Source organism: Pristiophorus japonicus, chromosome 1, assembly GCF_044704955.1.
Source record: "Pristiophorus japonicus isolate sPriJap1 chromosome 1, sPriJap1.hap1, whole genome shotgun sequence".
Classification (NCBI taxonomy): Eukaryota; Metazoa; Chordata; class Chondrichthyes; family Pristiophoridae; genus Pristiophorus; species Pristiophorus japonicus.
The window spans coordinates 368,636,913-368,652,501 of NC_091977.1; positions in this window are offsets into that span (position 1 = coordinate 368,636,913).

The window sequence follows — 15,589 nt, forward strand, 5'->3', positions numbered from 1 at the left end:
ATGCTTGACAAATCTTCTGGAATTTTTTGAGGATGTTTCCAGTAGAGTGGACAAGGGAGAACCAGTTGATGTGGTATATTTGGACTTTCAGAAGGCTTTCGAGAAGGTCCCACACAAGAGATTAATGTGCAAAGTTAAAGCACATGGGATTGGGGGTAGTGTGCTGACATGGATTGAGAACTGGTTGTCAGACAGGAAGCAAAGAGTAGGAGTAAATGGGGACTTTTCAGAATGGCAGGCAGTGACTAGTGGGGTACCGCAAGGTTCTGTGCTGGGGACCCAGCTGTTTATACGTTGTACATTAATGATTTAGACGAGTGGATTAAATGTAGTATCTCCAAATTTGCGGATGACACTAAGTTGGGTGGCAGTGTCAGCTGCGAGGAGGATGCTATGAGGCTGCAGAGCGATAGGTTAGGTGAGTGGGCAAATGTATGGCAGATGAAGTATAATGTGGATAAATGTGAGGTTATCCACTTTGGTGGTAAAAACAGAGAGACAGAATATTATCTGAATGGTGACAGATTAGGAAAAGGGGAGGTGCAAAGAGACCTGGGTGTCATGGTACATCAGTCATTGAAGGTTGGCATGCAGGTACAGCAGGCGGTTAAGAAAGCAAATGGCATGTTGGCCTTCATAGCGAGGGGATTTGAGTACTGGGGCAGGGAGGTGTTGCTACAGTTGTACAGGGCCTTGGTGAGGCCACACCTGGAGTATTGTGTACAGTTTTGGTCTCCTAACCTGAGGAAGGACATTCTTGCTATTGAGGGAGTGCAACGAAGGTTCACCAGACTGATTCCCAGGATGGAGGGACTGACCTATCAAGAAAGACTGGATCAACTGGGCTTGTATTCACTGGAGTTCAGAAGAATGAGAGTGGACCGCATAGAAACGTTTAAAATTCTGACGGGGTTCGACAGGTTAGATGCAGGAAGAATGTTCCCAATGTTGGGGAAGTCCAGAACCAGGGGACACAGTCTGAGGAGAAGGGGTAAGCCATTTAGGACCGAGATGAGGAGGAACTTCTTCACCCAGAGAGTGGTGAACCTGTGGAATTCTCTACCACAGAAAGTTGTTGAGGCCAATTCACTAAATATATTCAAAAAGGAGTTAGATGAAGTCCTTACTACTAGGGGGATCAAGGGGTATGGCGAGAAAGCAGGAATGGGGTACTGAAGTTGCATGTTCAGCCATGAACTCATTGAATGGCGGTGCAGGCTAGAAGAGCCGAATGGCCTACTCCTGCATCTATTTTCTATTTTTCTATGTTTTTATGTTAACGTTTCAGGTCGCTGACCCTTCGCCAGAATAGGCATAGTTCTGGGAAATGACGAGATTTTCAAAGACCTTGAAAAGAAAAGTGAAGTTGGAGATGGGGCAGTAGTTTATAAGGACAGGGGTGAATACTTTATTGAGGAGGTGGTTTGCAAAGTGATGGTAAGAATAGTTGAGGTGAGAGAACGAGTTACAACATCAGCTAGCATGGAGGCCAGGAACGGAAGTTAGATGGTCAGGAGTTTAGTAGGAATGGTCGAGGGAGCAAGTGGTAGATGTCATGGAAAGGAGGAGCTTGGGGAGAGTCTCGGGATTCAGGTCTAGGGTAGGAGAGGGACTATCGGGAGGTTTGTCTTGGAGGCCAATGAGAAAGGAAGAAGCAACAGAGGCAGCTGACAAAGAGTTCCTCACAATTGTTGTTCGAGGTGATGTTGGAGGGGGGGAGGGGAAAGGGATTTATGGGAGGCAGCCAATACTCGACAAAAGGAGCCCGAGATTATCTTTTCCCACCAGGATGATCCCAGATGAGTGGGAGGTTTTGGCAGAGTAAAATGAGGCCCAATAGAGCTAGATGATGTCAAGCCAAATCTCACATTGTATTCTGATGGCAGATAGTTTAAGGCTTAAACTATCTGGTAAATTCACAAATTCTATGCTTCACAAAGAACCATACTTAAAGGGAGCATAGGTTGGAGATAAAGCTGCAACATTGTAGCATGGATTCTCTGAGCCATACTCCCTCCAAGCACAGCAAACTGCTATGAATCCGTTAAATTCATCCTTATGCATCATCAAAATAAATAAGGCATTAATCTCCCTATTTGAGAAATTTTAAAATGCAGTAAATACCAGACCAAAAATCTCTTAATTTGTATTTAGATTGTGAAAACCATCACAATACATTAAATTCACTGGAAAGATAGGCTCATATTAATAGTACAGGAATCAAACATGCACTATTTGTAAATTCATGATGTTATGCATTATGAACATGTCAGCTTGGCTTAGTTGGTAGTTGATGAGAATTTCTGAGATGGTAGATTGTGGGTTCAAGCTCCATTTCAGGACTTTAGCACATAATGCAAGTTGAAACTCCAATGCAATATTGAGGGAACATTTTATTTTTGGAGCTGTAATCCAGGAGTTGAAATGTTCAACTGTGGCCTTGACTACATGTTGAGATGAAAGTTAAAAATATTCGAAGAAGAGAAGGAACTTTATCTGATATCCAGGCCAACATTTATCCTTCAACCAGTACCACCAAAGAACACAGGGACATTAGGCCATTCAGCCCCTCGAGCCTGCTCCAACATTCAACTCGATTATGACTGATTTGCACCTCAACTCCATTTACCACTCTTGCTCCATATCCCTTGATACCCTTACCTAACAAAAATCTATCGATCTCAGTCTTGAAAACTCTGAAACTCCCTCAGTACTGCACTGGAGTGTCAGCCTAAATTTCTGTGTTCAAGTCTGTGGAGTGGGACATGAACCAACAACCTCATGACTCAGAGGTGAGGGTGCTACCTACTGAGCCACAGCTGACATGAGTCAAAGTATACTGAACAATATGGAAACAGCCTTATTTACTTTATTGATGTATTTGCATTTGAGATAAAGATGAACAAATGATGCCAAGCCAAACTTATTTTATAAAATTTCAAAAAGCTGCAGATGAAACAATTAAAAGGAAACCAATTCTATGTCACAGTACAATTCTTATCCATCTTTTTTGGACATTCTCATAATATAATTTAGTGGTATTTACAAAATTGTTGCTTCCAGAAATTAATAATGAATTGTACAAATATTAATTTATGTACAAGATTTTTTAAAAAATATCTTCAGTTTTCTCCCTTTAATCCTCTTCTCCATAATGTAGAAGTTCCATGCTAAAATTTTGTTCCATGGATGCTGGCAGCCCTTTTATATCATACCTAAGTGACTTTTCTTTGTTGTATTAGACAAAAGAGTGCATGTTGGCAGTCTATTCAACTGCAGTAGGCATCACTACTGGCCCCAAATCTTGGCTCATCTTAACATTTGCTATGATGGGGTTTTGTTTTCTGATAGCTATAAACAAGTGTTAGTTGGTGTAGTTCTGTCTGTAAGGAATCATCTGGGAAAGCCTCAAGCAGCCTTTTTTCAGTGGGAATTTTCGTTAGCATTACTTACAAAATGTAAGCTATTTTTCTGGGCGGGCATTGAAGAGCTCTCGGGAAAGTCTAGCCCATGGTATAATTTTTCTCCTGTGTGGCAGTATCTCATGGTTATTTCCATCAATGGCATTTCAATTACTGACCCGGTCTTGGACAATAATTCTGTTACCACCCAAATTAATGCTCATCTCTATCTCTCCTTTCCTTTACTGCTGGCATTAGAAACCACTGGAATGGAATATTATCGATTTCAACATACAAAGAGTGCATTCTTCTCAATTTGTTATGGCATTCAATTTTCCATTGAAATTGCCGAACTATATTTCTGTTTGAAGGAGATCGATTTTCAGCTGCTGTTAATCTTTCCTCATTTCTGTCAAATGGACAAAAATGAGGATCAGAGTCATTTTCATTGACAAATTACAGAAGCCGCTGTAGTGCCATGTGTAGATTCATACATAGGATACAGGAGAGCTGATGGACACATCTACTTTTCTTTAAGTCACTACAAACAAGACCTTATCCAAAAATGGCTTTCATAAAGTGGCTGTTCATATTACCTGCAACAATTGGATAGGTCCCATCTCCTCTCTTGAAGACAATGTCAGCTATATATAATTTACACCTAATTCTACCTGCCACTGAAATATACTACACCCTAAAACTAATCAAAGACAATCTCATTTGTTCTTAAACCATCACAGAGGAAAGCTCACTGTCATTTGCTAAATAGAAGAGCTAATCTAGAATCATTTGAGTAAACAAACAAAAATACCTTTTGTGACGTGCAGCAAACACCAAACTTCATTGTCGACAGTTAATTCTCTTCTAAAATGCTTTCTTGTCACCTTATAGCATACACAATCTTCTTAACTAAGGTGGAAGAAATAGATATGATACTCAAGGTATCCTTCATGCAGATAAACAGTACTGTAGCCAACATCATTTCTACAGAGAATAGCAATGTAACAAGCCGAAAATAAATTATAATCTGAACTCAAAGTATTTATTTTATTTGTTTTATATAATAGCCTCTCATGAACTTTATTTTCATGCTAAATAAGTTATTTATAAGAAAAGTGATTTATTAAAAGCTGTATTTAAGGGCGTGTCACTTATTGCTGGAGTCTGTCTGTAGTTATCCCCATTTAATTTACCTTTAGTAACTCCTTGTTGTTGAAGCCTGCAACTCATCTTTATTGTATTAAGGTTATAATGGGCTTACTGGTCAAATAGCTTTTGTGCCAATTAGAAGTAATGCTTACTCATTAAAATAAGATGTGTAAATTATTTATTGAATCATATCGGTAATTAGGATATAAACCCAAAATAATCACTGTTCTAGCTTGATCATTTTTTTAAATATTTTTTGTTTATTGTTTAAAATCTCAAATAAAAAATATAGTTAAAAATGTTTGTGAAATTACTGGCATATTAACGCTGGATTGATAATTGGTTTGACAATCGAAAGCAGAAGTTGATGATTAATGGAAAAGATTTGTAGGGAATAGTGACTATTGGAGTTCCACATGTGTGTGTTCTGAGTACTCATATTCGTATTATTCTTGTGTTATAAAATTTGCAGATGATCCCAAGCTAAGTGTCCCAATGACAAACATTCAGAGATTTGAACAAATTTATAGTTGACCTAGGAAAAGGCAGATGGATTTTTAATGTGCATGTACATGTGAGGCAATACTGTACATAATGTGAGGAGTTGGAAACATGAAATGTGTATGCAATGAAAGGGTGCTGAAAAAGGCTTTGAATATAATTATTGATTATTTTCTGAAAAATTTCAGTCACTGTGAAGCTGTTATCAACAAAACTAATTGAATACTAGAATCCATCTCAAGGGCAATTGACTGGGTTAAGAAATTCTACTCTTCTATAAATCAGTGCTGACACCGTACTTATAACGTTGTGTGTAATTTTGGACACCCTACCTGCAAACAAAAACAGTGACTAGGATGAATGTAAGACTTAGGGCTCTAAATTAAATTGAGGTGAGACTCACAGAGCTAAATTTATTTTCACTGGAGAAAAAGATATTGAGGATGATATGATCAATGACTTTAAATTGCTGAGCAGCATTGATGGTGTACAGTATATATAAACAGAATTTTTTACAGACTCTGAGGGAAAAACTAGAGGTCACAAGTTCAAAATTAATAAGTGTCAAATGAGACTAGAGATTTTAAAAAATTGTTTTTCCCACAGAGAAGTGAATATATGGAACAAACACTTGGCAAAATAACGTAACACAGTATCAATTTACAACTTCACAAAAGAACTGTTTGGAAATGAGGCTAAAGATGTAAAGGATAAGTACAGACTGAAATGATCAAAAATGCCACAAGAAAGAATTATTTCTGTGCTTCTGGGATCAGGAGATAAGTGTTATTTCTGGAGATCAACCAGCCAAAGTTGAATAATTGAAACCTGGAGTTGGATTGGTGTTCCAGAGTTTCAGTTGATTTCCTTTGGGGATCATATTTGACATGTTTTCTTGGGAGATTAAATAATTGGGAAAGAATGCATGTTAATGGAGATTATACATGGTGTGTAAGGAGCTGTCCTGATAGGCCAAATAGCTTTTTCATGCCATGCTTCTTTATGTTCTAAGTGGAGGTTGTTAATCTTTAGTAAGTGCATTTTTCATCAGTGATCAATAAGTGGTGACTTGTTGCCAGATTGACCTATTGTAGATGTAGATTTAATAGACCAATAATATATTTCATTAGAGATTCCAACCCCAACTATGTCATGTGTTTGTGCTCTGTTCAAACCCAAAGTTCTGTGTAATGTGGTACAGCACTCAACGAGTTAACAAAGAGAAAACTCGTTTCATCCAGCTTGGTAATTTAAAATACAATCAAATTGCTGATTTATTTAACAGTCAATGTATTTGACAAATGTTACTGTTAATCTGTAAGCTGTCTGTACAGATATTATAATTACTGTAAGGCATGGTTTTTTAAGAATACTGGACATGTTTACAGACATGTCATTGCATTAGTTCATTATCAATCAATATTCAAACTGTCAAATAAATAACAAAAATTAAAAACTTGTAACACTAAATACATTTTAATTTCATTTAATAGGGGAGTCAACGGTTATGGGGAACAGGCAGGAAAATGGAGTGGAGGCCAAGATCAGATCAGCCATGATCTTATGAATGGCGAGCAGGCTTAAGGGGCCATATGGCCTTCTCCTGCTCATAGAAGCATAGATACAGAAAATAGGTGCAGGAGTAGGCCATTCGGCCCTTCGAGCCTGCACCACCATTCAATATGATCATGGCTGATCATGCAACTTCAGTACCCAATTCCTGCTTTCTCTCCAGCACCCCTTGATCCCTTTAGCCGTAAGGGCCACATCTAACTCCCATTTGAATATATCTAACAAATTGGCCTCAACAACTTTCTGTGGTAGAGAATTCCACAGGTTCACAATTCTTTGAATGAAGAAGTTTCTCCTCATCTTGGTCCAAAATGGCTTACCCATTATCCTTAGACTGTGAACCCTGGTTCTGGACTTCCCCAATATCGGGAACATTCTTCCTGCATCTAACCTGTCCAATCCCGTCAGAATTCTATATGTTTCTATGAGAGCCCCTCTCATTCTTCTAAATTCCAGTGAATATAAGCCTAGTCGATCCAGTCTTTCTTCATATATCAGTCCTGCCATCCCGGGAATCAGTCTGGTGAACTTTCGCTGCCCTCCCTCAATAGCAAGAATGTTCTTCCTCAGATTAGGAGACCAAAATTGTACACAATATTCAAGGTGTGGCCTCACCAAGGCCCTGTACAACTGCAGTAAGACCTCCCTGCTCCTATACTCAAATCCTCTCGCTATGAAGACCATTTGCCTTCTTCACCGCCTGCTGTACCTGCATGCCAACTTTCAATTACTATTTCTTATGTTCTTATGTACTTATGTGACCCTTTCTATCCAGAGAATTAAATGTTTCCCATTCAGATGATGTCGTAAGATGAGAAGATAGTTATTTTTGTTGGATTTTGTGTCATCACTTACAAAACGTAGACAGTTTATTGGCAATATTTCAGTTATGTGGTCGAATGATGTCTCAAACAGTCTGTAAAATCCTGAACAAAAAGCTGGAACAGTTCCATTTTCAATCAAAGCATTTAACTAAAACAATTTGTTGAGGTGGGCTTGAAAGCATATTTAATACAACTTTATTCCTCATGAGTAATCTGTCTGCATTACAGCCCTTTTCCCAAAAGCGTTTTAATTTTGTTTGTCATCAGGTATCTCATTAATGATCTCGGAGCCATGAAAAGGCAACTATTACAGTGCAACAGTGACATCTACTGATGCTTCTATTATAAAAATAAAGCATAAACATTTCTCTGGGACCTAATCGGCACAAAAGATAGACTTGAGATAAAGAGATAATGGCATTTACTTCTGCTTTGCTGTTAATCTTAGATTTGTTTGCAGCGTAAAATGGATGTAAGAACTTGGAAAAAGAGAATAAATGTGTTTGCGACAATTGTAGAGATCTTGCTACAAATCAAGCAGATGTGTGTGTGTGCATGTGTGTGTTTGTGATGAGGTGGCAAGAAAACAAAAATTGAACTGCCATTCAGAACACGAATTAATGTAATGAAGGAAGGGCAATTAAATATCAATATCTAATTTAGGTACCTGTCAATATTTTTAATTCAGTTTGTTTGCACACAATTTTAAAATACATCAAGAAGATGGAGAATTAGGCCCATTCCGATGTAATCAGAATGGAGGAAATGGCTTTCACACTTTATTACAGCTGTCCTTAACAGAATCTGATATTCGGTGGGTCTTTATGATTTGATAGTTCAAGCTAAAATTCGGGTTGGTTTTTATGAAATGCATTAGATGTTTCGACGAGATGGACTAAAATTAAACATATAGAGAGATAGGACAAAAAACGTCCAATTTACTTCAATTGAGCAATATTTGAAAGAAGGGACATGGGGAGTATGAAAATAAAAAAAATAAAAAAAATCATAGGGTAAATAGTTGCAAGGATAAAGTAAGACATTAAAAAACTAATTTTCTGCGCCTCCTGCTAGCACCTCCGGGGGGGGCGTTAATTGGGTGCAAAATGATATCAGGAAGGTGGGGTGGGTGCTGCCGGTTCCCATGAAATTGCACAGGAGTTAGCGGAGGCGCTGACATGGTAGCGCCGTGCCCCACTAGTAGCCCCCTGGGCAGCTGCGCAAGTGGTGAACAGGTCAGCCCTTTATAATCTGCAGTCGCGTGTTCCAGGTCACCATGGTGCAGCCTGGCACTCCATTTTGGTGCCGGGTTGTGGCCAGTACACCACGCAGGCCTGCTGGCCTAATTGTGGATGGAGGTTATCAAAAGATCTGCAGAGTTTGCAACGCGCTCCCCTTTAACGGAAGGGGAAGGGCGTTGAAACGCATCAGCACGATGTGGAGAACCCACATTGCACTGCCAAACCCACCCGAGTAACACCCCCAAACCAGCCCCAACACGAAGTGGAGCGTGCGAGTGAGGGGCGGTAACCACAATGTCGTGGCCGGGATGGGACTTCCACGTCGGGCGCAGGAAGTCCCACCCCGACTCGATTACCGCCCCGCAACTGGGGCTCTAGGGAATTTCGCCCCCTAAGAATTAAAACCAAGAACCTAACAGTAGGACTCACTGTAACACTGATAAACTTAAACATTTATGTTAACAAGTTATTGGAGCTTGAAGGTTGTGTTTGGAAGACATAAAATAGACATGAATTTCATTTTTTTGGAATGACATGTTTAAGAGATTAGAGATTTTTTATCACTGCTAATAAGAGAATCTGAGGGTAATAAAAACACATTGAGGATGAAATTGGTCTTTGGCATGAAATGGATACAGTGAATTGGCACCCAATTTTCTTTTCCAATTTCAACCACATTATTTAAGAGGAAAAAATAAATCATTGACTAGAAAATTGATACTTAAATAAAGAAATTAATATTGTGGTGAACAACAAGCAGAAACATATATATATTAAAAAAACTTGGTATAGGAAAAACACAACATAGTCAAACATAGAACAGAAAAAGAGGTGCAGGAGTAGGCCATTCGTCCCTTCGAGCCTGCACCACCATTCAATAAGATCATGGCTGATCATTCACCTCAGTACCCCTTTCCTGCTTTCTCTCCATACCCGTTGATCCCTTTAGCCATAAGGGCTATATCTAACTCCCTCTTGAATATATCCAATGAACCTGCATCAACAACTCTCTGCGGTCGGGAATTCCACAGGTTAACAACTCTCTGAGTAAAGAAGTTTTTCCTCATCTCGGTCCTAAATGGCTTACCCCTTATCCTTAAACAACGTCCCCTGGTTCTGGACTTCCCCAACATCGGGAACATTCTTCCTGCATGTAACCTGTCCAGTCACAGTTTTATTGTTTCTATGAGATCCCCTCTCATCCTTCTAAACTCCAGTGAATACAGACCCAGTCGATCCAGTGTCTCCTCATATCTCAGTCCTGTCATCCCGGGAATCAGTCTGGTGAACCTTCGCTGCACTCCCTCAATAGCAAGAATGTCCTTCCTCAGATTTGGAGACCAAAACTGAACACAATATTCCAGGTGAGGCCTCACTAAGGCCCTGTACAACTGCAGTAAGACCTCCCTGCTCCTATACTCAAATCCCCTAGCTATGAAGGCCAACATACCATTTGCCTTCTTCACCGCCTGCTGTACCTGCATGTCAACTTTAAAGGACTGATGAATCATGACACCCAGGTCTTAGTGCACCTCCCCTTTTCCGAATCTGCCGCCATTCAGATAATATTCTACCTTCGTGTTTTTGCCACCAAAGAACAAAAATCGTGGCGGGCTGGTGTGGTAGCACAATCAGAATGAAGAGCAATAATGGGGTGAAAAAAGGAAATATGTTTAAGTGAGATGTTAATATTTCAATGTCTTACAATCTGCTTTTTAAATTAAATATTTTGAACAGTTTAGTAATGCGCGTGTGGTTTTTTTTTTGAACTGAGGGTTAAAATGAAATGTTTCATCACTGGTTGGTTGTAAAGATCCTGAAGTAGAAAAATGGGTGTGCCTCTATTTATCTTGTATCAGGTTTTTGACCATTGATTTACTTACACTCTCTCTCTGTCATGTATCCTACACGGCGACTGTTGGTACTATCACAAGGTGTGCCACCAGAGGGCACAGCAGTGGGAGAATAGTAGGTTACCTGTACAGGTGTGCCTGGCCTAGTATAAATATCACATGGATGAACTACAACAATTGTAAATCCATGTGTGGCATAAGAATAAAAAAGGGAAGATGGCTCAACCGTGGCGAGCAAAGGAAATTAGGGAAAGTGTTAAATCCAAGGACGAGGCATATAAATGGGCCAGATAAAGCAACAAACCTGAGGACTGGGAGAAATTTAGAATTCAGCAGAGGAGGACTAAGGGTTTAATTAGGAGGGGGAAAATTGAATATGAGAGTAAGCTTGCAGGGAACATAAAAACTGACTGCAAAAGTTTCTATAGATATGTGAAAAGAAAAAGATTAGTGAAGATTAATGTAGGTCCCTTGCAGTCAGAATCAGGTGAATTCATAATGGGGAACAAGGAAATGGCAGGCCAATTGAACAAATACTTTGGTTCTGTCTTCACTAAGGAAGACACGACTAACCTCCCGAAAATACAAGGGGATCGAGGGTCTAGCGAGAAGGGTGAACTGAGGGAAATCGTTATTAGTCAGGAAATGGTGTTAGGGAAATTGAAGGGATTGAAGGCCGATAAATCCCCAGGGCCTGATAGTCTGCATCCCAGAGTATTAAGGAAGTGGCCCTAGAAAAAATGATGCATTGGTGGTCATTTTCCAACATTCCATGTGCCTCTGGTTCAGTTCCTATGGATTGGAGGGTAGCTAAAGTAACTCCACTTTTTAAAAAAGGAGGGAGAGAGAAAACAGGGAATTATAGACCGGTTAGCCTGACATCGGTAGCGGGGAAAATGCTGGAATCAATTATTAAAGATGAAATTGCAGTGCTTTTGGAAAGCAGTGACAGGATCGGTCCAAGTCAGCATGGAATTATGAAAGAGAAATCATGCTTGACGAATCTTCTAGAATTTTTTTGAGGATGTAACTAGTAGAGTGGATAAGGGAGATCCAATGGATGTGGTGTATTTGGACTTTCAAAAGGCTTTTGACAAGGTCCCACACAAGAGATTGGTGTGCAAAATTAAGGCACATGGTATTGGGGGTAATGTATTGCCGTGGATAGAGAACTGGTTGGCAGACAGGAAGGAAAGAGTGGGAATAAACAGGTCCTTTTCAGAATGGCAGGCAGCAACTAGTGGGGTGCCGCAGGGCTCAGTGCTGGGACCCTAGCTATTTACAATATACATTTATGATTTAGGCGAAGGAATTGAATGTAATATCACCAAGTTTGCAGATGACACTAAGCTGAGTGGCAGTGTGAGCTGCGAGGAGCATGCTAAGAGGCTGCAGGGGGACTTGGACAGGTTAGGTGAATGGGCAAATGCATGACAGATGCAGTGTAATGTGGATAAATGTGAGGTTATCCACTTTTGTGGCAAAAACAGGAAGGCAGATTATTATCTGAACATTTAAAGATCACATGGATGAACTTCAGCAAATACACATCCCTGTCTGGAGTAAAAATAAAACTTGGAAGGTAGCTCAACCATGGCTAACAAAGGAAATTAAGGATAGTGTTAAAGCCAAGGAAGAAGCATATAAATTGGCTAGAAAAAGCAACCAACCTGAGGACTGGGAGAAATTTAGAATTCAACAGAGGAGCACTAATGGTTTAATTAAGAGGGGGAAAATAGAATACGAGCGTAAACTTGCAGGGAACATAAAAACTGACTACAAAAGCTTCTATAAATATGTGAAGAAAAAAAGATTAGTAAAGACAAACGTAGGTCCCTTGAAGTCGGTTTCAGGTGAAATTTAATGGGGAACAAAGAAATGGCAGACCAACTGAACAAATACTTTGGTTCTGTCTTCACGAAGAAAGATACAAATAATCTTCCGAAGGTACTAAGGGACAGTAGGTCGAGTGAGAAGGAGGAACTGAAGGATATCCTTATTCGGCAGGAAATTGTGTTAGAGAAATTGATGGGATTGAAGGCCGATAAATCCCCGGCACTTGATAGTCTACATCCCAGAGTGCTCAAGGAAGTGGCCCGAGAAATAGTGGATGCATTTGGTGATCATTTTCCAATAGTCTATCGACTCTGGATCAGTTCCTATGGACTGGAGGGTAGCTAATGTAACCCCACTTTTTAAAAAATGAGAGAGAGAGAAAACGGGTAATTATATACCGGTTAGCTTGAATCGGTGGTGGGGAAGGTGTTGGAATCGATCATGAAGGACGAAATAGCAGCGCATTTGGAAAGCGGTGACAGGATCAGATCAAGTCAGCATGGATTTATGAAAGGGAAATCATGCTTGACGAATCATCTGGAATTTTTTGAGGATGTAACTAGCAGAGTGGACAAGGGAGAACCAGTGGCTGTGGTGTATTTGGACTTTCAGAAGATTTTTGACAAGGTAACGCACATGAGATTCTTGTGCAAAGTCAAAGCACATGGTATTGGGGGTAATATACTGACGTGGATAGGGAACTGGTTGGCAGACAGGAAGCAGAGAGTCGGGATAAAGGGGTCCTTTTCAGAATGGCAGGCAGTGACTAGTGAAGTGCCTCAGGACTCAGTGCTGGGACCCCAGTGCTGAGAGCTCGGACACGTGTTATGCTCCTCCTGTACCATGTGGGAAATCAGGGACATAAGAATTAGAAACAGGAGTAGGCCATCTAGCCCCTCGAGCCTGCTCCGCCTCCGGTGTCCCTGACGACTACGTATGTGGGAAGTGTATCCGCCTCCAGCTCCTGATGGACCGCGTTGCGGAACTGGAGCTGCAGGTGGATTCACTCTGGAGTATGCACGATGCTGAGAATGATGTGAATAGCACATTGAGTGAGTTGGTCTTACCGCAGGTAAAGGGTACACAGCCAGATAGGGAATGAAAGACCAACAGGAAGAGCAGTGCAAGGAAGGTAGTGCAGGGGTGCCCTGCAATCATCTCCCTGAAAAACAGATACACCGCTTTGGGTACTGTTGAGGGGGTGACTCATCAGGGGAGAACAGCAACAGCCAGGTTCATGGCACCGTGGTGAGCTCTGCTGCACAGGAGGGCAGGAAAAAGTGTGGGAGACCAATAGTGATAGAGGATTCGATTGTAAGGGGAATAGATAGGCGTTTCTGCGGCCGCAACCGAAACTCCAGGATGGTATGTTGCCTCCCTGGTGCAAGGGTCAAGGATGTCTCGGAGCAGGTGCAGGACATTCTGAAAAGGGAGGGTGAACAGCCAGTTGTCGTGGTGCATATAGGTACCAACGACATAGGTAAAAAACGGGATGAGGTCCTACGAGATGAATTTAGGGAGCTCGGAGTTAAATTAAAAAGTAGGGCCTCAAAAGTAGTCATCTCAGGATTGCTACCAGTGCCACGTGCTAGTCAGAGTAGGAATTGCAGGATAGCTCAGATGAATACGTGCTTGAGCAGTGGTGCAGCAGGGAGGGATTCAAATTCCTGGGGCATTGGAACCGGTTCTGGGGGAGGTGGGACCAGTGCAAACCGGACGGTCTGCACCTGGGCAGGACCGGAACCAATGTCCTGGGGGGTGTGTTTGCTAGTGCTGTTGGGGAGGAGTTAAACTAATATGGCAGGGGGATGGGAACCAATGCAGGGAGACAGAAAGAAGCAAAAGACGGAAAGGAGAAGAGTAAAAGTGGAGGGCAGAGAAACCCAAGGCAAAAAACAAAAAGGGCCACTTTACAGCAAAATTCAAAAGGGTCAAAGTATGTTAAAAAGGCAAGCCAGAAGGCTCTGTACCTCAATGTGAGGACAATTCGGAATAAGGTGGACGAATTAACTGTGCAGATAGCAGTTAACGGATACGATGTGGTTGGCATCACGGAGACATGGCTCCAGGGTGACCAAGGCTGGGAACTCAACATCCAAGGGTATTCAACATTTAGGAAGGATAGACAGAAAGGAAAAGGAGGCGAGGTGGCGTTGCTGGTTAAAGACGAAAGACATTAGCTTGGATGATGTGGAATCGGTTTGGGTGGAGCTACGGAATACCAAAGGGCAGAAAACGCTAGTGGGAGTTGTGTACAGACCACCAAACAGTAGTAGTGATGTTGGGGAGGGCATCAAACAGGAAATTAGGGGTGCATGCAATAAAGGTGCAGCAGTTATCATGGGTAATTTTAAATATGCATATAGATTGGGATAACCAAATTGGAAACAATACAGTGGAGGAGGATTTCCTGGAGTGCATAAGTGATGGTTTTCTAGACCAATATGTCGAGGAACCAACTAGCGGGCAGGCCATCTTAGAATGGCTGTTGAGTAATGAGAGAGGATTAATTAGCAATCTCGTTGTGCAAGGCCCCTTGGGGAAGAGTGACCATAATATGGTGGAATTCTACATTAGGATGGAGAATGAAACAGTTAATTCAGAGGCCATGGTCCAGAGCTTAAAGAAGGGTAACTTTGAAGGTATGAGGCGTGAACTGGCTAGGATAGATTGGCGAATGATACTTAAGGGGTTGACAGTGGATGGGCAATGGCAGACATTTAGAGACCGCATGGATGAACTGCAACAATTGTATATCCCATAAAAAAGGGAAGGTGGCTCAACTGTGGCTATCAAGGGAAATGAAGGATAGTATTAAAGCCAAGGAAGTGGCATACAAATTGACCAGAAATAGCAGCGAACCTGGGGACTTGGAGAAATTTAGAACTCAACAGAGGAGGACAAAGGGTTTGATTAGGGCAGGGAAAATAGAGTACGAGAGGAAGCTTGCAGGGAACATTAAAATGGACTGCAAAAGCTTCTATAGATATGTAAAGAGAAAAAGGTTAGTAAAGACAAACGTAGGTCCCCTGCAGTCAGAATCAGGGGAAGTCATGACGGGGAATAAAGAAATGGCAGACCAATTGAACAAGTACTTTGGTTCGGTATTCACTAAGGAGGACACAAACAGCCTTTCGGATATAAAAAGGGTCAGAGGATCCAGTAAGAAGAAGGAACTGAGGGAAATCTTTATTAGTCGGGAAATTGTGTTG